Raw genomic sequence first — 22,743 nt, forward strand, 5'->3', positions numbered from 1 at the left:
TCAAGGTATTTAATCATCTTTACTATCATTATTATGAATTATTTTTCAGATAGTTTGTCTATTTCCTCTTCATTTTTTTGGACTCTTGTGTTTCTAGTTTGCTCCCTCATTTGTGTAGTATTGCTCTGCCTTTTCATTAAAAAAAAAAAAAAAAAAATGTTGTATTTGAGGTCCTCTTTCCCAGGCTTCAAGTTTGAATTCTTTCTTCCTTTGGCTTCTCTTCTCCTAAGGTTTTTCCAGTGCTTTGTGTAGGCTTCTATGCAGTGAGATTTGTGCTGAGATTTTTTTGTTTTGTTTTGTTTTTGTTTTTCCTCTGATGGACATGGCTGAGTGAGGTGGTAATCCTGTCTGCTGACGATTGGGTTTGTATTTTCCTTTTGTTTGTTGTTTAGATGAGGCGTCCTGCACAGTGTGCTACTGGTGGGTTGGGTGATGTCGGGTCTTGTATTCAAATGGTTTCCTCTGAGTGAGTTCTCACTATATGATCCTAGGGTGAGTTCCCTAGTAGTCTATGGTCTTGGAATCAGGGTTTCCACTCCAAAGCCTCAGGGCATAATACCTGTTCAGGACCAAAGATTACACAAGTGATTTGTTATGCCATTAAGTGAGATTAAAGCAAATGTCCAAACATGAGATACCAAAGATAAACCTCATACAAATGGCAGCTACACAATCAAGCAAATAATAATTAAAGTAATGAAGTATGCACATGCACATATACACCCATGAGCAAAGTCAAAAGTGTCTGACAAAAATAAAGTACAGTAGACTGACCCAGAGAACAAAGGAAATCAGAAATTATATTTACATTAAGAAGAAAACTAACTAAAGCACAAAGTGGAAAATAAAATAAAACAAGGTACCAAGGTGGTGAAAAAAGCAAAAAAGGAAAACAAAAACAAAAACAAAAACAAAACCTAACAAATATGTTGAGAGGAATGAAAAGAAAGAAATTATGTACATGCAAAGTTAATGGAGGTAGATGAAGAAGATTTATACATATTCAAAATGAACTACAAGGGGGAAAGAAGTGTAAGAAAGGCAAACAAAGGAATAAATGTAGAAAAAACAACAGGTTTAAAAAATTAAAAGTTAAAATTATAAAATAGAGAAAATAAAAAATGGAAGAATAAAAAAGGGGAAAAAAAGAAAAGGAAAACTCCACAGAACTGCAAAAGCACAATGTAGATGCAGCAGTCTATAAGAACAATAAAAATGTGACTGAATATGCACATATACATATACACTCATAAGCAAAATTGAAACAGTCCAACAAATATAAAGTATAATAGATTGACCCAGTGAACAAAGGAAACCAAAAATAATGTCTACCAGAACAATACTGACTAAAGCACAAAATGGAAAACAAAATTAAAGCAAGGTGCCAATTGGGAAATATAGCAATGAAAATAAAACTAACAAATAAGTTGAGAGGAAAGGAAAGAAAGAAAAGAAAGAAAGAAGAGATATGTAAAGTTATATACAGGTATATAAAGAAGGTTTATATACATTAAATATTAACTGCACAGGAAAATGAACAGTAGGAAAAGGAAATAAATGAATAAATGTAGAAAAAATAGTTATAGGTTTAAACAATTAAAATCATAAAAAGAGAGAAAAAAAAAAAGGAAAACACAGAACTACAAAAGTCCAACATAGAGGCAGGGGTTTATAACAACAATAAAAAATGTGACTGAGAAAAAAAGAAAGGGAAAAAAAAAAAGGAGCTCAAACCTTAATTAGATTTCATAGTGCCAAAAAAATCAACAGCTACAGCATAGGGGAAGAAAAAGAAAAAGAAAACACAAAAGAATCTACAAAACAAGCCAAAGCATAAGAGTAACAAATGTTTTTCTTGAGTCACTGCTGTCAGAGTCCTTTCCCTTGCTGGGAGTCACAGTCCACCTCACCTCCCTAGGATGCCCTCCAACGCTGTGCTGATCTCTGGACCTGTTGTGGGAACAGCTCAGATTCTAATCTGGTCCTACTCCTGTATCTTCTTGCCTCCAACGTTCACAGCTATCAGAACTACCATGTTTTCTTTTGTGGGAGCTCTGAGTTACCTTTTATATATTCCATAGACACAGAGTCTGCCTAGATGGTTATGTGGATTTAATCTGCAGCTTATACAGCTGTTGGGAAGGTTTTGGGTCTTCTTCCTTGGTCACACTGCTCCTGAGTTTCAATTGTGATTTTATTTCCGACTCTGCATGTGGGTTGTGCACTGGGGTTTTCTCCTGAGGCTGCCCTGGAGGACTTGGGTTTGCCCCTGTGAGGGCCAAGTGTGGAGATGGTGCACCTGCTTGGGCTGCAGGGATTTTAGCCACACCAGGTACTCAGGGAATTGGCGGCTTGGGCAGCAGGAAATATAGTGGTCTAGAAGGCCATGGCAAGGAGTATTGGCCAATATGCTCCAGTATTCTTGCCTGGAGAAACCCCTCCCTGACAGAGAAGCCTGGCTGGACACAGCCTACAGGGTCACAAAGGGTCAGACACTACTGAAGTGACCCTGCTTGCATATATGCAAGACTTTTTTGTGTGTGGCAGCTCTGCCCGAGAGTTGAGTGTGAAGGTAGCACAGCTGTTTGGCTCACAAGGACCCTTGCAGCACCAAGTGTGGAGGGACACGGACTGTCTCTGAGGCAGGAGTTAAGGCCCTATCAGAGTTTTTTGTTTTTTTTTTTTTTTAAGCTTCTTGTAGTGGCGGTCAGAAGGCCTCTTTGACCAATCTTCCTCTGTAGCTCCACCCGTTCAGGCACTTAGAAGGCTCGTTTGTCTGGGGTCCTTCTCTGTTGTTTGGCAAGTCAGGCACATAGAGGGGCCCCCTTGACTGGAGTTCTACTCTAGTTCAGCACATCAGTCACTTAAAGGGGCATCCTGGATGGGATCCTACTCTATAGTTCAGTGCCTCAGGCGTTTGATGGGCCAGACTCTCTATTGTTCAGCTAGCAATGCTGGCCTGTGCGGGGAGAGAGGCTATGGTGATGGCTCCATCCCTTACATGTGACTCAGCAGTATCCCCTTGCTTCCATGGCTGCCTGGCTTTCCTCCACCAGCATTTCCCACCACAATCTCCTCCCTCACATCTCCTCAATCCATCTCTCCATAGTCAACAGCAGCCCTTGCCCTGGGATTGCTCCACAATCCCTAAACTCCAGCTCCCAGCCACTGCACCTTCCAGGGGACCTGTGTCCCTATCCAGGATATGTATGGCTACAGCAAAGACTGTCTGTTTCTTGTTCCATTTAAGCTGCCACAAATCAGCTGTTTCACTCTCCGCCTTAAATGTTTCTCCTCTGACTCAGACACTTGCCCTAGTGTGGGAAATCGGACCCCTGCTTCAGTTCCCCCAACCACCAAGGGCAGATCCAGTCCTACTAATACTCCTGTTTTTCCCCCTAGTTCCTTCATCCTACCGAGTTTTGTGTGAGTGTATATACTCTTTTCCGCTGGTCAGGTACTCCTGTCTGCTCTCAACTGGTGTTGAGACAGTCAGACACACTTTTGTGTCTGAAGGTGTATTCCTGATATATCCGTGGAGAGAGATGTACTACATTCACCTACTCTATCATCTTGTTCTCCAATCAATTAGTTTTTAATAAAAGGAAACCGCATTGTTTAGAAATTGAGAAAGATCTACAGAATGACTCAGGTAAGGAGTATTTATATGGTATATCAAGAAAAATTTTTATGTTCAATTTCAGTCAAGACTTTTCAAATGTTTGTACAATTGCAATAACTAACCATGAGTCTTTTTAAAATATATTGCTTGCCTTTTTATACAGAGGGTAGGTGAAGACAGAGTTATGAGATTTTTAAACAAGTACATTTCTTTCCAAGTAAAAACTCAGAGATAATCTTTTGCTGAGTAGAAGATACAGTGTATAGTAGATACTATAAACATACATGATCAGTGAATTTAGAAATTTCACATTTACAAAATATGCTTAACCCTAAACATCTCTCTCTCATGGTAACTGTAAACTCTCCTGAACTTGGAAGCTTCATTCAAAAGGAACCTGACCATGAGCCTAAATAACAACATCTAGACTGGAACTCACTAATTTAACATCAGCTGCATGCTGGCTCACTCATGCATATTTTATTTTGCTACAAATCCCTATCCAACTCTTGTTCTTTTTTTTTTTTTAATGTTTCTAATCCTGCAGATAAATTGATCAAGGTCAAATCTTGGTTAAAAACTTATAAGCTGCATTTTCAGTATCATACTTAAGTCTTTGATTCTGTTTTATTTTAATTAAAATATATTTGACATATAACATTGGTAAATTTAATGTATGAAACATGTTAAACGTTAATTTAATGCATTTATATGTTGTAATATGATTGCATCATAGCAATAATTAGCATATTGCATGATTGTCATTTCTTTTTAGGGTTGAAATACTTAACTTCCAGGTTTTAATGAGTTTAATGATTATGATACAATGTCATTGTCAATGTTCATTATACTGTGCATTAGAACTCTAGGATTTACTCCTCATTTCAAATTTATATTCCTAAACAACACCTGTCCTGTTTTCTCACCATCCCACCCTAACCTTGATAACAATTATAATACTCTCATTTTTATGATTCTGGCTTTTTTAGATTCCAAATATGGGTGGTATTACACAGTATTTAGCTTTCTGTGTACGACTTACATCACTTAGCATAATGTCCACAAAGTCCACCATGTTACCATAAATCGAAAGATGAAGTTCTTACTCAGGACTTCACACCTGGTTATATGGTTATATCACACCTTTATCCATTCATACATCGGTAGGCAGTTAGGTTGTCCTTATGCCTTGGCCATTACAGTAATGCTGCAATAAACTTGGAATATCTCTTTAATATCCTGTTTTCATTTTCTTTGAGTTTAACCTAGAAATGGTAATTGGTAGATGACATGGTGTTGGTGATCAGTCGTTAAGTCATGTTTGACTCTTTGTAACCCCATAGAGTGCAGCATACCAGGCCTCCCTGTCCTTCACTATGTCCTGGAATTTACTTAAACTCATGCCCATTGAGTTGATGATGCCATCCTATCATTTAATCCTCTGTCACCCACTCATCTGCCTTCTCTTTATCTTTTCCAGCATTATGGTCTTTTCAAACAAGTTGGCTTTTCAATTAGGCAGGTAAAGTATTAGAGCTTCAGCTTGCATCAGTCCTTCAAATTAATGATCAGGGTTGATTTACTTTAAATTGGTGGGTTTGATCTCCTTCCTGTCCAAGGGACTCTCAAGAGTCTTCTCCAACACCACAGTTTAAAAGCATCAATTTTTCAGCACTCAGCTTTCTTTATAGTCCAACTCTCACATCCATATATGACTACTGGAAAACAATAGCCTTGACTAGATGGACATTTGTTGGCAAAATAATGTCTCTGCTTTTTAATATGCTGTCTTGATTGGTCATAGCTTTTCTTCCAAGGGGCAAGTGTCTTTTAATTTCATGGCTTCAGTCACCATCTGCAGTGATTTTGCAGCCCAGGAAAATAAAACCTGCCATTGTTTCCACTTTGTCTCCATCTATTTGTCATGACATGATGGAACTGACTCATTGGAAAAGACCCTGATGCTGGGAAAGATTGAAGACAGGAGGAGAAGTGGGCAGTAGAGGATGAGATGGTTTGATGGTATCACATACTCGATGGACATGAATTTGAGCAAGCTCTGGGAGTTGGTGATTGACAGGAATCCTGGCATGCTGCAGTCCATGGGGTTGCAAAGAGTCAGACATAACTGTGTGACTGAACTTAACTGATGGGACCAGATGCCATGATCTTTGTTTTTTGAATGCTAAGTTTTAAGCCAGCTTTTTCACTCTCTTCTTTCACTCTCATTAAGAGGCTCTATAATTTCTCTTCTCTTTCTGCTATTAAAGTGGTGTCATCTTCATATCTGAGGTTGTTGATATTTCTCCCAGCAATCTTGTTGCCAGCTTGTGATTCATCCAGCCTGGCATTTTCACGATATACTCTGCATATGTGTTAAATAAGCAGGGTGACAATATAGAACCTTGACATATTTCTTTCCCAATTTTGAACCAATCCATTTTTCCATGTCCAGTTCTAACCGTTGCTTCTTGTCCTGCATGCAGGTTTCTCAGGAGGCAGGTCAGGTGGTCTGGCCATCTCTTTAAGAATGTTCAATAGTTTGTTGTGATCCACACAGTCAAGGTTTTAGCATAGTCAATGAAGCAGCAGTAGATATTTTTATGGAATTCTTTCTTTTTCTATGATCCAATGAATATTGGCAGTTAGATTTCTGGTTCCTCTGCCTTTTCTAAATCCAGCTTGTACTTCTGGAAGTTCTTGGTTCACATACTGCTGAAGCCTAGCTTGAAAGACTTTCAATATTGCCTTGCTAGCATGTTAAATAAGTGCAATTGTACAGTTGTTTGAATATTCTTTGGCATTATCTTTCTTTGGGGTTGGAATGAAAACTGACCTTTTCTCATATCATCTGGGATATGAGTCTATAATTTTCTTTACTCTTAGTGTTCTTAACTGAAATTGGTGTCAGTGTAATGTTGGCTCATTTAAAATTTTGGCAGTATTTACTTCTCTTGAATTTTTGGAGAAGTTTAAGAAGAGTTGGTGTTATTTCTTCAAAGTGTTACCTAGAATTTGCTATCTGGTCCTGTGGTTTCTGTGTTGGGAAGTATATACTGATCCATCTCTTTACATGTCATTGTTCTGTTCAGATTTTCTATTTATTCCTAATTTGGTCCCACTAAGCTATATCATTCTAGGAATGAATTTGCCCACTTCTTGGCATATATTTTTCATAGTATTTTCTTATTACTCATTATTTTTCTGTAGCATTATTTGCAATGTTTCTCTAATTTTAATTTTGAGTCTTTTTCTTAGTATAGATAAAGGTTTGTCAATTTTATTTAACTCTCCAATAAAGCAGCTCTTAATTTCATTTATGCATTCTACTGTTTTTCTAAACTTTACTTAATTTACTTCTGTTCAGATATTTACTCTTTCCTTATTCTGTTAACTTGGGAATAATTTGTTCTTCTTTTTAGTTCCTTGAGGTGTAATTATTCTTTTAATTTGAAATCTTTCTGACTTCTTAACATATACATTTATCCCTGTAAACCTGTTTTTCCAGAATTACTTTCACAGCATTCCATAAGATGATGTTATGTGTTTCCATTTTCATTTGTTTCAAGATAGCTTATTCCTTTTTGATTTCTTCTTTCAACTATTGGTTATTCAGGAGTGTGTCATTGAGTTTCCACATGTTTATAGATTTTCAGCTTTCCTCTTGTTGATTTCTAATTTTATACCACAGAGGTCAGAAAAGTTATTTGGTATGAGCTCAATCACCTTAAATTTGCCAAGAGGTGGCTTATTATTAGGTCTATCCTGGAGAATGTACTGTGTGCTTTTGAGAATGTATATTATGCTGCTGTTAGTGTGAATACTCTACATATGTCTGCTAAGTTTGTTTCATCTGAAGTATAGTTTAATTCCAATGTTTTCTTGTTGATTTTCTGTCTGGATGACCTACCCATTGCTGACAGAGGGGTATTGAAGTCCCTACTAGTATTGTATAGCTGTTCTTTTCTCCCTTTAGATCTATTAGTGATTGTTTATTTAGGTGCTCCAGTGTTTGGTATACATTCATCTATGATTGCTTATCTTCTTGAATAATCAACCTCTTTATCATTCTGTAATGACCTTCATTTTCTGCTACCCTTTTTCGTTGAAATCTATATTGTCTAGTATAAGTATGGCTAATCCCACTTTTTTTTTTTTTTTGGTTTGCGTCTGCAGGGAGTATCTTGTTCCATCCATTCACTTTGAGGCTGTATGTCTTTACAGGTGAAATGAGACTCTTGGTTAAAGTATATAGGTCGGTCTTATTTTCTTTCAAGTATCCAACCACTCTGTGCCTTTTCATTGGTGAATCCAACCTGATTACCTTTAGAATGATTATTAGTATATAGTGACTTAATAATGACATCTTATTGTTTGCTTTCTGGTTATTTTCTCTTCACATAGTTTCTGTTTGCCCTCTGTATATGCTCACCTTTGTAAATTCATTACTTTCCCATGGTTATATGCTCTGTTCCCATTTTTATGTTTTGTAAGCTTACTCTGGGTATGTAACCTATGGAACCTATGGTTATGATGAGGTTTACATAGAACATATCATGTATAAAACAATCTGTTATAGACTGAGACCAACTTATTTTCATGTGCCTATAAAAGCTCCACTCTTTTTTCTCTTGCCATTTTATATTTTTGATGCCACCTCTTTTTATACTGTATTGAAAGTGAAAGTCAGTCAGTCATATTTGGCTCCTTGCAACCCCATGGACTATACAGTCCATGGAATTCTTCAGGCCGGAATACTGAAGTGGGGAAAAACATCTACTTCTGCTTCATTGCCTATACCAAAGTCTTTGACTGTGTGGATCACAACAAACTGTGGAAAATTCTTCAAGAGATGGGAATACCAGGCCACCTTACCTGCCTTCTGAGAAATCTGTGTGCAGGTCAAGAAGCAACAGTTAGAACTGGACATTGGACAACAGAGTTGTTCCAAATCGGGAAGGGTGTATGTCAAGGCCTTATATTGTCACCCTGATTATTTAACTTATATGCAGAGGACATCATGTGAAATGCTGGGCTGGATGAAGCACAAGCTAGAATCAAGATTGCCGAAAAAATATTAATAACCTCACATGTGCAGATGACATCACCCTTATGGCAAAAAGTGAAGAAGAAGTAAAGAGCCTTTTGATGAAAGTGAAAGAGAAGAGTGAAAAAGTTGGCTTACACTTAACATTCAGGAAACTAAAATCATAGCATCCAGTCCCATCACATCATGTCAAATAGATGGGGAAACAATGGAAATGGTGACAGATTTTATTTGCGGGGCTCCAAAATCACTGCAGATGGTGATTGTAGCCATGAAATTAAAAGACGCTTGCTCTTGGAAGAAAAGTTATGACCAACCTAGACAACATACTAAAAAGCAGAGACATTGCTTTGCCAACAAAGGTTCATCTACTCAAAGGTATGGTTTTTCCAATAGTTGTTTACGGATGTGAGCGCTGGACTATAAAGAAAGCTGTGTGTTGAAGAATTGATGCTTTTGAACTGTGGTGTTGGAGAAGACTCTTGAGAGTCTCTTGGGCTGCAAGGAGATTCAACCAGTCCATCCTAAAGGAGATAAGTCATGGGTGTTCATTGGAAAGACTGATGCTGAAGCTGAAACTCCAATACTCTGGCCACCTGATGTGAATAACTGACTTACTGGAAAAGACTCTGATGCTGGGAACAATTGAAGGCAGGAGGAGAAGGGGATGACAGAGGATGAGATAGTTGGATGGCATCACCAACTCAATGGACATGAATTTGAGCAAGCCCCGAGAGATGGTGAGGGACAGGGAAGCCTGGCATGCGGCAGTCCATCGAGTAGCAGAGTCAGTCACGACTGAGCGACTGAACTAAACTGAAGCCAGCAGATGATCTGCAGAGCCTGTAAACCACATGTGGGGAATTCTTTTTGTTGATTCTTATTGTGGTCAGATTATCTCCACTGTTTTCCTGCTGTGGTGGTAATGGTTTGTGGCTTAGTCACTAAGTCATGTCCGACTCTTTTGACCCTATGGACTGAAGCCCGAAAGGATTTTCTGTCCTTGGGATTTCCCAGGCAAGAATATTAGAGTCGTTTGCTGTTTTCTTCTCTAGGTGATCTTCCCGATCCCGGGATCGGACCTATGTCTCCTCCATCTGCAAGTAGATTCTTTACCACTGAGACACCAAGGAAACCTTTCTGCTATAATACTACTCAATTTAGATTTATTAATAGCAGTATAATTCTTCAGTTTTATCTTCTTGAGAAATAATGTCTTATTTTTCAAAATTAATACATACCTCTTGAAGTGGTTATCAATCAGTAGTCAAGAAACAGTTTTTGATAAATGGTCTGCACATATAATTTGTTGACAAGTGTAAAGTAATACATTTTCTTGATAGATGCTGTTACAGCAGTATTAAAGTAGGTGGTGGATCAAAGACAGAATGTACAACACAAATAAAGGGCATCTGGAATCTTCTAGCTTTCAGACTCTCTAATTTAATAAATACACATGCATTTATAATAAGGAAAATGAATTGTTTTTATCATGATAAAAAAAACATATATGTTCAGTGACATGAGACATCATCTCAGAAGAATCTCTTCTTATGAGTAATATGAGTTCTTGTGAGTAATATTAATAATAGCAACATAAATTAAAAAAATAATAGCAACATACTTTTCAGGTAAAGTACTATATTCATTATTTTGCTTGCTTTCTAAAAATAAATATAATTTACAAATTTTTACCCCAATGCATCTTATGATCATAATATGAAGGGATCTTTTTCCATTGATCTCCTTTTGTTTCTTTGTATATTTAACATTCAATCTCTCTTCCATCCTAATTGCTTTTGTTTTGATACCTTTGATGTGGTTGAAATAACTCAGGATCTCATTCACTCTTTCAGCTTCTTTTACACACACACACTCACTCATACACACTGCCAATATCTTTGTTGTATATTAAATATTTTCCCTACAAGGGCTGCCACATTAAGAACTTTATTCATAATAATTTTATATCATATTGGCATACGTTTGCATTAATATGACAAAAACCTCATTAGCAGAGGCTCTGACTAGCATTTTGTCATGGGAAATAGTTTCTTCTTTCTATATTAGCACTATAATATAACAAATGATAACTTAAAATCTTTGCAACTTCTTCATTTGGGAAATGGAACACATTCAGGACAGTGAGTAGGAGTATATTGTAGATGCTGTATCTGCCTTTGTTCCAAGAGATTTGCACCATAACATCAGCTATAGCAATAACAATTAAGCACTGCAGTTTTGTGCTGATTTTCTGTGTTCCTTTTTCAGTGTTTCGAGAATGACCTTTTTCAGACTCTTGTACTTTGTTCCTAGATGTGACAATACCAAAAATTTAAAAATAATGTTTATATCTAGGCACTGACATAAATAATTCTGCCTTTAAAAAGGTTGCCTCCGTTTCTGCTGCACCACTGACAAAACTGATAGTCAAATGTCTTTCCGTCAGTCTGCGGTGCCTATACTAGTGATATTAAGGACAAAGTCAAAGGAAAAAGTGTTTGATGCTTATGGAATGGACTCTAGTTTCATTAAAATAAGTCACCCATTGATAGAAGGGACATTATTGAATTATTTTAATAGTTTTCCCATGTCTTCAAAAGGCATAATTGTCTTTCAGTTCAGTTCAGTTCAGTTCAGTCACTCAGTCATGTCTGACTCTTTGCGACCCCAAGAATTAAAGCCTGACAGGCCTCCCTGTCCATCACCAACTCCCAGAGTTCACTCAAACTCACACCCATCAAGTCAGTGATGCCATCCAGCCATCTCATCCTCTGTCGTCCCCTTCTCCTGCCCTCAATCCTTCCCAGCATCAATCTTTTCCAATGAGTCAACTCTTCAAATGAGGTGGCCGAAGTACTGGAGTTTCAGCTTTAGCATCATTCCTTCCAAAGAAATCCCAGGGCTGATCTCCTTTAGAATGGACTGGTTGGATCTCCTTGCAGTCCAAGGGACTCTCAAGAGTCTTCTCCAACACCACAGTTCAAAAGCATCAATTCTTAGGTGCTCAGCTTTCTTCACAGTCCAACTCTCACGCTCATATATGACCACTGGAGAAACCATAACCTTGACTAAATGGACCTTGTTGGCAAAGTATTGTCTCTGCTTTTGAATATGCTATCTAGGTTGGTCATAACTTTTCTTCCAAGGAGCAAGCATCTTTTAATTTCATGGCTACAGTCACCATCTGCAGTGCTAATTGTTTTTAGATAACTCAAATCAGAAGAGAAAATACAACTCAATTTAAAAACAGAAAGGGTATGAAAGAGGCATTAAAAAATGCACTGTAAGAGTAAAGACAGGCCTTGGAGCCAGATATAAATTAGATTCATTGCCATGTTGGTAATTTAATTCCATTGTTACACTGGTCAATCAGTTCATCTTTCTCCATCTATGAAATGTATACAGAATTAACTCTTCACAGAGTTAATGTCAGAAGTAAATGAAGTTGTAAATGTTATATCATCCATTTACTGCCTGATATATAGTAAACTCCATGTTTTAATTGATAGACCAGCATGACCCATAACGGTGAGATGACCCATAGAGAGCATCTAATTCTAGGTTCTAATCTCTTACCAGGTGCTTTATTCCTTTGGTCATTTACTTAATAGCAGATGTGTACTAGGAAAGAAACAATTTTCAGATCACTTTCTTATAGTTGGGGAAAATTAGATTTACATTTATACTACATCTATACTTAGAACTATTGCTATAAAGGTATTTTTTTCAACATTCATGATTTATATAGATGAATAAATAAAAGTGAATCCTTTTCCCCAAATGTCACTTGTCTTAATATCATTTTGTATCCAATATAAATGGCAATCTTAAAAAAAATATGCTTAAGAAAAGTAAAAGAAAAGTAAAATCTTGAGATTAGGTAATTTCATACATAAAAGCAGCCAATATATGGAAAATACACACTTTGAAGAAAATGTTATGATCAAGCACATAACATTGTCATCACTTAATAAAAATTTTCAAAAAACAAGCAGAAAAATATGATCCATTTGATAAGGGAAATGTTTTACATTATGATTAAATTTATATTTGCACAGGACTATATATTTATCAAAACTCATCAAAAATTTTCAGTCAATATCTGTGAATTCACTGCATGTAAAATTTAGCTGAATTAAAAAAAATAAGAGATCTAAGTTTGTGCTAATATTATATCTTGATTACTAATAAGATGTTAAGTTCATTTTAATATTCAGGATGGGAATGGCAATTAATCTTATATAGTCCAACAACAGTTACAAATGGGTAAGTAAAAATAAAGAGTTTAAGGTGAGGAGAAAGAAAACCAAAAATGTTTTGTTTTAGATTTGTAAAAGTTACTGCTTGACATTCCATCCTGTTCTCATTAAAAAAGTTAGTTAGTTAGTTCAGTCAATCAATCATGTCCAACTCTTTGCACCACATGAACCGCAGCATACCAGGCATCCCTGTCCATCACCAACTCCCAGAGTCTACCCAAACCCATGTCCTTTGAGTCAATGATGCCATCCAACCATCTAATCCTCTGTCGTCCCCTTCTCCTCCTGCCCTCAATCCCTCCCAGCATCAGGGTTTTTTCAAATGAGTCAGCTCTTCGCATCAGGTGGCCAAAGTATTGGAGTTTCAGATTTAACATCAGTCCTTTCAATGAACACCCAGGACTGATCTCCTTTAGAATGGACTAGTTGGACCTCCTTGGAGTCCAAGGGACTCTCAAGAGTCTTCTCTAACACCACAGTTCAAAAGCATCAATTATTCGGCCCTCAGCTTTCTTCACAGTCCAACTCTCACATCCATACATGACCACTGGAAAAAGCCTTGACTAGACGGACCTTTGTTGGCAAAGTAATGTTTCTGCTTTTGAATATGCTATCTAGGTTGGTCATAACTTTCCTTCCAAAGAGTAAGTGTCTTTTAATTTCCTGGCTGCAATCACCATCTACACTGATTTTGGAGCCCCAAAAATAAAGTTAGCCTCTCTTCCCACTGTTTCCTCATCTATTTCCATGAAGTGATGGGACCAGATGCCATGATCTTATTTTTCTGAATGTTGAGCTTTAAAGCAACTTTTCCCCTCTCCTTTTTCACTTGCATCAAGAGGCTCTTTAGTTTAAAAAGAAAAAAATGTTATTTTCAATTTTAATTTATCTTTCTTTTTCTTTTCAGTACTTATTACAAATTACTAAGCATATTCTTGCTTATGGCTTCCAGATATCTAGAATATTTATACTAAAGAAAATTTTAGAATGTTGAAAATTCCTTAGTATTCATATGCATGGTTTAAGGCTTGGGTACATGTTCTTAACTTTTATATTTTTTCCATTTTCAAGCTGATTTAAGTGGAAATACTGAAATCTAGACTGGACAGAGTTTCCTTTTTGTTGTTGTTTTTGAAATTTTGCTTAGTATTCTTATTTTATATTATTCTTCTGTGGTCTGTAGTCTAAGAACCTATTTAGGCTCCAACTGAAGGCCTGGTCCAATAATATATTGGACATTCTCTGAACACAGAAAACCTAGGGACAGCTGAGGCCTGGAAAGATAAGGAATACTGTGCTGAAGTGAAAACAAGAGTTAATGTATAGAGACACATAGGGGAGAAATTTTCTTTGCTCAAAATGAAGGTTGAGAGAAAATACTGGGAATGAGGAAGAATTTAGTTCTTACGGAGTATAAAATAAAATGATGAATTCTATGCAAAACCTAATTGGAAATTATAAGTTGGATGACTTCTACCAATTAGTTTTAGCAATGTATTAATCAGGATTATCCAGATAAATGGGATTTTTTAGATAAACTATATAGTGTTTTATATAGGATATACTCTTACTTTCCTATGAGTTATGTCTAATTATCTATCATCTACCATCTATTTATCTACAAGAAAGAAAGACACACACATACACACACACAGATCACCTATTGATTCCATCTGGGATATGTATATATCACAGAAACACAAAACTAGTAAGAGAGAGAGAAAAGGAGATATCTCATTTCTTTTCTGGAGAATCTTGTCTGATACTATAAATTCACTAGATTCCATAGATAGATAGATATCATGAAGAAATGATTGGCTCAAGTGATTATGGAGGCTGAGAAGCCCCACAATCTGCCATTGGCAAGAGGGAAACCCAGGAAATCCAGTTCTGTAATTAAGTCCAAGTCCAAAGACTTGAGAAGCATGGACATAAATGGTATAATGCCCTGTCCCAGGGCAGGAGAAGGCCAATGTCCCAGATTAAGTATGCAGATGGGAAAAAGGAGGCGATTTCCTCTCTCCTCTGCCTTTTGTTGCATATAGGCCTTTCAGTGGTTTGGATGATGCCCGTCCTCATTGATGAGGGCAATTTATTTTACTGAGTCCACTGATTCAAATTCTAATCTCATCTGGAAAGACTTTTGCAGACATACTCACACATAATGTTTAATCCTTACAATATGTACAAACAAGTTGAACTGTAAAATTAATCATCACTACAGGATTCCATTCTATTAAAATGTTTTGGAGCTCAGAGAAACACCATGATGCTCTGGAAAAGTGGATGTGATTTCCCAGAATGTAATTGGAATATGTTGGAGAATGAGGTTTGTTCTCATGGGCTAACTGATATTGATTATATTTGATCATATAAGGATTTATTTTTCTTGTTACAATGAATGTGCTCTGCACATAATACTCAAGTTCATAACCAAGGAAAAAAAGACAGTCATTTCCCTTTTCCATGAGTGCAAGAAACTATAGAAGGATAAGTATACCTCTAATCAAAGACAGATGGCACATGTGAGACTGTGAACAAATTGAGTTTGTTGAATTTGAGCTCAGAATCATCTTCATGCATATTGTCACACACTATTTAAATTAAAAGCCAAGCACTTGGGATAAATATAAGCAAGTGTCACTATTAGCTAAATAGGGTAGCATTAAGTTACTTAAAACGTCAAGCATTGCATTGATTGTTTTAAAGTATGTTCATTTACATTATAAAACCCAGTACAAAATTTGATAATTGTGTAACTGTTGCACAAAAGTTAATAGGATATGCAAATATAAATGTCATATTGTCTCATTAGCCATGCATGGATCTTTATTACAATAAACCCCAAATCTAATTTGGAGTTTTTACATAATATATTTTCATTCGTGGATGAAAGATTTGCATTGTAATTACAAAGCTTAGTTTAATTAAGTCATCCATCTGATAACATTTATGTAGGTTTATACATATCCATGTTTTCCCAGGTGGATCAGTAGTTAAAAAAATCTGCCTATCAATGCAGGAGACACAGGTTTGATCCCTGGGTCAGGAAGATCCCTTGAAGAGTGAAACTGCAACCCACTCCAGTATTCTTGCTTGAGAAATCCCAAGGACAGAGAAGCCTGGTAAATTGCAAAAGAGAACACAACTTAGAGATTAAACAACAACAAAATACATATTGAACTAACATCAAATCTAATGGTACTGGTTAGCTAAGTTTTATCTTAGTTTCCAACATTTTGTTCTCAAAATACAATTTTTATATGTTCAGATCAGAACAGATCAGTCACTCAGTCCTGTCCAACTCTTTGCGACCCTATGAATTGCAGCACGCCAGGCCTCCCTGTCCATCACTAACTTCCGGAGTTCACTCAGACTCACGTCCATGGAGTCAGTGATGCCATCCAGCCATCTCATCCTCTGTCGTCCCCTTTTCCTTCTGCCCTCAATCCCTCGCAGCATCAGAGTCTTTTCCAATGAGTCAACTCTTCGCATGAGGTGGCCAAAGTACTGGAGTTTCAGCTTTAGCATCATTCCTTCCAAAGAAATCCCAGGGCTGATCTCCTTCAGAATGGAGTGGTTGGATCTCCTTGCAGTCCAAGGGACTCTCAAGAGTATTCTCCAACACCACAGTTCAAAAGCATCAATTCTTCGGCACTCAGCCTTCTTCACAGTCCAACTCTCACATTCATACATGACCACAGGAAAAACCATAGCCTTGACTAGATGAACTTTTGTTGGCAAAGTATTGTCTCTGCTTTTGAATATGCTATCTAGGTTGGTCATAACTTTCCTTCCAAGGAGTAAGTGTCTTTTAATTTCATGGCTGCAGTCACCATCTGTAGTGATTTTGGAGCCCAGAAAAATAAAGTCTGGGACTGTTTATGCTGTTTCCCCATCTATTTCCCATGAAGTGGTGGGACTGGATGCCATGATCTTCATTTTCTGAATGTTGAGCTTTAAGCCAACTTTTTCACTCTCCTCTTTCACTTTCATCAAGAGGCTTTTTAGTTCCTCTATACTTTCTGCCATAAGGGTGGTGTCATCTGCATATCTGAAGTTATTGGTATTTCTCCCGGCACAGTGAAGATAAATAGTGATGCTCTGGAGTATACACTGCATGGCGGGAAAAACTCCTTAATCCCTCTTTCCATTTCTCAAAGTTGTTTAAATCTCACACCGTCTGACATGTCTGTAAAGACAGTAATATTAAGTTGCAGTATAACTTTCCAGTTGAAACAAACAAACAAAAAAAACACATCTCATATTAATACTATAGGGAAGATAAAAGTAATTATACTCAATTTAGAGATGAAAAACTTTAGAGATGAAAACTGAGACTGGTTTCTCCTGAAATCACACAATTGCTAAATTGAGAAGCTAGGTTCTGATTCTAGTCTTTATTGAGTTCCATCTTTCTTAAATGCCCAGAGCACGTTCTGTACCACTCACACTGACTTTTGATGATATTATGACTTAGAATTATAAAATAATACCCTAAGAGCTGAATCACTTATAGCATAAAAAGTGCTGGAAAAATCACCTCTTTGTTATCTATTTTTACACCTTAACTCTGAAATTTCATTGAGCATTTATGACATAGGATAAAAAATTATAAATGTTTTATATATATATTATCACATATAGTCTTTATAACAGTCTTGTGAGGTAGATATTATGTTTCTATCCCAATTTCTTCAAAGGAGAAACTTAAGACACAAAGTTTTAAAATTTCCCAAGGTTATACAAGTAGTTGGTGGTAGAATCAGGATTCATCTTTTTCCATGCAGATTCATTTGGCTCTATTTGGAACACCTTCAAAATAGGGAGGAATTTAAAATCCATCTAGACTAATCTGTGACATTTAGTATAACTGAAGGAAAATAAAAGTAGAACTTGTAATTGAAAGGGTTTAATAAACAACCATAGTGCTTGGTTTCCATGTGGAGTTTACATTAATGTGCTCTCTTTCCAACACTGCAGTATTTTAATAGATTGTGCTGCTTTAAAACTGTTGTTTGTTGATTAAAATGATTTAATGAGGGCAATGTATAAACATGAATGTTTCCATTCCAAATTTGATCCTATATAATAGGCTAAAAATAAATTGACTTTTGTTTAAAGCAAAATCTCTATTTGACAGTTAAGCACTGTTCTCATTTCTTAGAACTTTATGGAAGTGGGAATTCAATAGAAATAACTGGACAAAATTCCACAAAAGCACTCCTTCATACACCGGAGGCATGAAACTCAGAGATAAGTGTTCCGAATTTCAAGCCAATTGCTCTAAAGCCTTGCAAAACGTCAATGTGTAAAAACAGGTCATTTGCACTGAATCACTGCCAACATATCAGAGTAAAACATATTTCTCATTGAAATGTAAATGATTGGAGCCTAAACTCTTTCATAATATATTTGGCATTATACAGGATTTGAGGTCACTCTTTGACCTGTGCTAAAAATGCAAACCATGGACATTGGCTGACCCCAGATTGTTGCCTGGAAACCACTCAGCTATGGGAGAGAAATAACCTTAGAATTGGAAATTTTTAATTTCTAGTTTGAGTCCATATAGAGTAGAACTTGCCTACAAATTGTGAATTCAATATGTATACAAAATAAGTATAGGCCATCTACATGACAAGGACCTTTTATATATAAGTAATTTTATATTACAAATAAAGTTTACATTGAATTATCTGCTTTATATTGAATCTTGGTAGTTAACTTATTCTGGATAAATGTTGTGTGTGCGTGTGTGTTAGTTGATCAGTCGTGTCTGACTCTTTGAAACTCCATAGACTGTAGCCCACCAGGCGCCTCCGTCTATGGAATTCTCCAGGCAAGAACACTGGAGTTGGTTGCCATTCCGTTCTCCAGAAGTTCTTCCTGTCCCAGGTTTTGAACCCAGATCTCCTGCATTGCAGGCAGATTCTTTACCATCTTAGCCACCAGGAAAGACCTTGATAAATGTTACTTTTTTTCCCCATTAATATCAAGAGATTACAAATTGGGAATATGGATATATCTCAGAAAATAAGCACGTGTGTTTATAGACAACTAAAAGTATTAGTTCTTCTACTTCTCCTTAAATCCTCTCAGCACACTTCTGTAATTCCCATGGAGATGGCTATTCTCCTTGGTTTATTTCTGTTGATAGAGGTAAAATGCTAATTTACCTGTATTAGCTACTGCATGGTAACTGTGTTAATACACAATGCACATATATACTCTCTCTTCTTCCTTTCATACAATCAGGGTCTAGGTTTTTATCTTCATATTAAGAGACTCATTTATTTTCTGGTGGTTCTTTCATAAAGAAAAGTAAAATATATGAATTCTCCATAATTGATAAGCTGACTCAGCCAGTTCTGGTATTCCTTTCACTTCTCTTTCCATTGGTACAGTCAGAGGTGGCTAAACTCCTAAATTCAAATTTGTGCTTAAGGAATGAAAGGAGATCTCATAGGCCTAGGTAACCTCTCTAACTTTGAAAATTAAATAATCTGTTGGGGGATAAATCTGGATAAAATAATAATCTTTCCATTTTATCACATTTCTCATACATTTACTTCTTGCCTGGAATTAAAATAAAAAGGGTAGCTGAGTTAAGGTATTGTTTGTGCATTCCTGGGCATCATATACTAATAACTCTTTACTTTCATGATCATTTATAATCTCATATATTATCTTCTATTAATAACATTTGGCTGAGCACTATGAGACATGAAGATGTATTCAGTTCAGTCATTTCTGAACTTTATCTCTTTTAAAAAAAAACAAACAAACTTTATCTCGCTTTTGTTCACATAATCCATGGGATAACCAGCTTTTGATATCTATCTTGAAATTCTCCAGAGTGTATTAAATACAGTTTACTGCATTTTCACAAAAAATTATAACCTACCAGTGTGTTAAGCCTTTCTGTAGAAAGGGTGAATTATTCCACTGGTTTGGACAAGAGGGGAACATCTGAATAGAGTAAGTGGTGAGATTGAAAGTAGAGCTCAGGCTTATTCATGAAAATAATCTCATAAAATAAGAGGAATCAATTCTCCAGTAAGCAGTCATTTGAATTTATGTCAACCACTTCTCCAAAAGCAAGTTGCTTGTGCTACCAGATTTCAGACTAGTAGACAAGTAACAGCCCTTCTAGCCCTAATGTATCATGAACCTAAGCTTAAACTCCTTACGGTGAATACTAACTTTTATTTCTTCTCCTGAAATATGGGTACCCTGGTATAAGGGAGAAGCTGGTGGAAACTTCAAAAAAGGAAAGGATCAAAAAAGAATTACTCCAAAGGATCCTTGAACCAATGGCTGGATTAGAGTTCAGTTATCTCAAGTACATGCCAGGTTTAGGATCCAGTTAAAGAATTATCAGAGCAAGCAAAAAGTTTCTAGGTAGAATAGAGAAAACATTGTGCAAAAAGATACCTGGAAGCACTAAATTGCTACTGTCCATTTCTGCACTGTTACTTTTAATAGCTGAAATCAGCTATGCCCTGAGTCTCAGCTACATTAAAAGGTCTTAGTTTTCAAGAAATACAAAATGTTAGTCTTATTATTTCTCTTTTCACTTACTTTATTCTACGGAATAAGTAAAGGAAAAGGTCACTTTAACAAAACTCCTTTAAGAAGCTAATTGGTACATTTGACATGCTTGAAATCCTACCTCAGCAGTTGATTCCTTCAGCTTGAGACTTTGATTTCTGTATAAATATAATTCCCTGTGGGAGAAGTATGGCTTTAGTTTGAGTGTTTTTGATAATAGGTTTTTATATGGCACCACCATGAAGATCAGGAGTCCCAAAAGATGAAGCAAGGATTTTTAAAAAGTGGGGAAAAAGAGCCATGGGTCAGGGCCATCCTATTTGGATTTCCCTGCCAGAAATCTCTTCTTAATTATCCCCTTAAAAAAGGATGCAACTGCACATAAGCATCGCCTTCATTCATCATACTCCCTAAAAAGCTTTTTGTTTTTATTCCCCCCTCAGAAAAATTACAACCTCAGTGTCAGCTCAATAAATGGTATGCATGGCTATAAAGCCATCTTATATGACAAAGATAAATCTTTCAAGCAAAACCTGCTTCCCATTCAAGATAGGGTTACAGCTGCAATAACATTTACAGGATTTAAGAGTTGAACTGTGGGAGAAAAGACTTCTTAAGGGAAAGATTTAGGCTTTATATTGGCCTGATCTAAACATCCTAAAACCCAATGGTGGTAACTCTACCTGTTCGGAGAAGGCAATGGCAACCCACTCCAGTACTCTTGCCTGGCAAATCCCATTGACGGAGGGGCCTGGTGGGCTGCAGTCCATGGGGTCGCTAGAAGTCAGACACGACTGAGCCACTTCACTTTATTTTTTGACTTTCATGCATTGGAGAAGGAAATGGCAACCCACTCCAGTGTTCTTACCTGGAGAATCCCAGGGACGGGGAAGCCTGGTGGGCTGCCGTCTATGGGGTTGCACAGAGTCGGACACAACTGAAGTGACTTAGCAGCAGTAGCAGCTACCTGTTACTTTGCTATAAGCATTAGAGAAAGTAAAATGGGGGGGAAAGTGAGTGGGATTATTAATGTGAAAATGTCCATTGTGGGTGTGGAGGTGGGGAGAATTTATTTAAAGGGGAAGTATCTATTATTTTCTGTTTATGTTTAAAGCACAGCAGATCAATCCTTCAAATGTATTTACTGGGGTCATTCAAGGTCTCTAGCATGGTTTTTCTCAACTGTATCTCTGCTCTAATGTATGCAACAGTAAAACATTGCATTTATCTTCCTTGCTAGTAAGGATATACTCAAAATTCTCCAAGGCAGACTTCAGGATTACATGAACAGAGAACTTCCAGATGTTCAAGCTGGATTTAGAAAAGGCAGAGGAACCAGGGTTCAAATTGCACACATTCCCTGGATCATAGAGAAAGCAAAGGAATTTCAGGAAAGCCTCTACCTCTGTTCCATTGATTACACTAAAACCTTTGACTGTGTGGATCATAACAAACTGTGGAAAACTCTTAAAGATGTTGGAATACCAGACCATCTTACCTGTCTCTGGAGAAACCTGTATGTGAGTCAAGAAGCAACAGTTAGAAATATGTAAGGAACAACTGACTGGTTCAAAATTGAGTAAGTATAACAATACCCTCACCCAGTTATTTAATACATATGCAGAGAACATCATGTGAAATGCTGGGCTGGATGAGTTACTAGCTGAAATCAAGTTTGCCAGGAGAAATATCAACAGCCCCAGATATGGGGATGATACCTCTCTAATGGCAGAAAACAAAGAGGAACTAAAGAGCCTCTCGATGAAAGTGAAGGAGAGTGAGAAAAGGCGGCTTAAAACTCCATACTCAAAAAATGAAGATCAAGGCATCCAATCCCATCACTTCATGGTAAATAGAAAGGGAAAAACTTCAAGTAGTGTCATATTTCCTCTTCCTGGGCTCTAAAATCACTTTGGATGGTGACTGCAGCCATGAAATTTGAACAGATTGTATACTACTTTAAATAAAAGAGAACTAGCAATGTTAGTCACTCAGTCGTGTCCAACTTTTTGCGACCCCACGAACTGTAGCCCATCAGGCTCCTCTGTCCATGGAGTTTTCCAGGCAAGAATATTGGAGTGGGCTGCCATTTCTTGCTCAAAAGAGTACTAAAGCCTAAAATTGAGGATGACTATCTGTATCTTGACTTCCTATAACAACTTTTCAGTACTGTTTATGGAGAAGCAGTGGTTGATTACCACCCACATGACATATAGTAGAGGCTTCAGTTCAGTTCAGTTCAGTCACTCATTTGTGTC

This window comes from Bos mutus, chromosome 15 (genome assembly GCF_027580195.1).
Source record: "Bos mutus isolate GX-2022 chromosome 15, NWIPB_WYAK_1.1, whole genome shotgun sequence".
NCBI classification, from domain to species: domain Eukaryota; kingdom Metazoa; phylum Chordata; class Mammalia; order Artiodactyla; family Bovidae; genus Bos; species Bos mutus.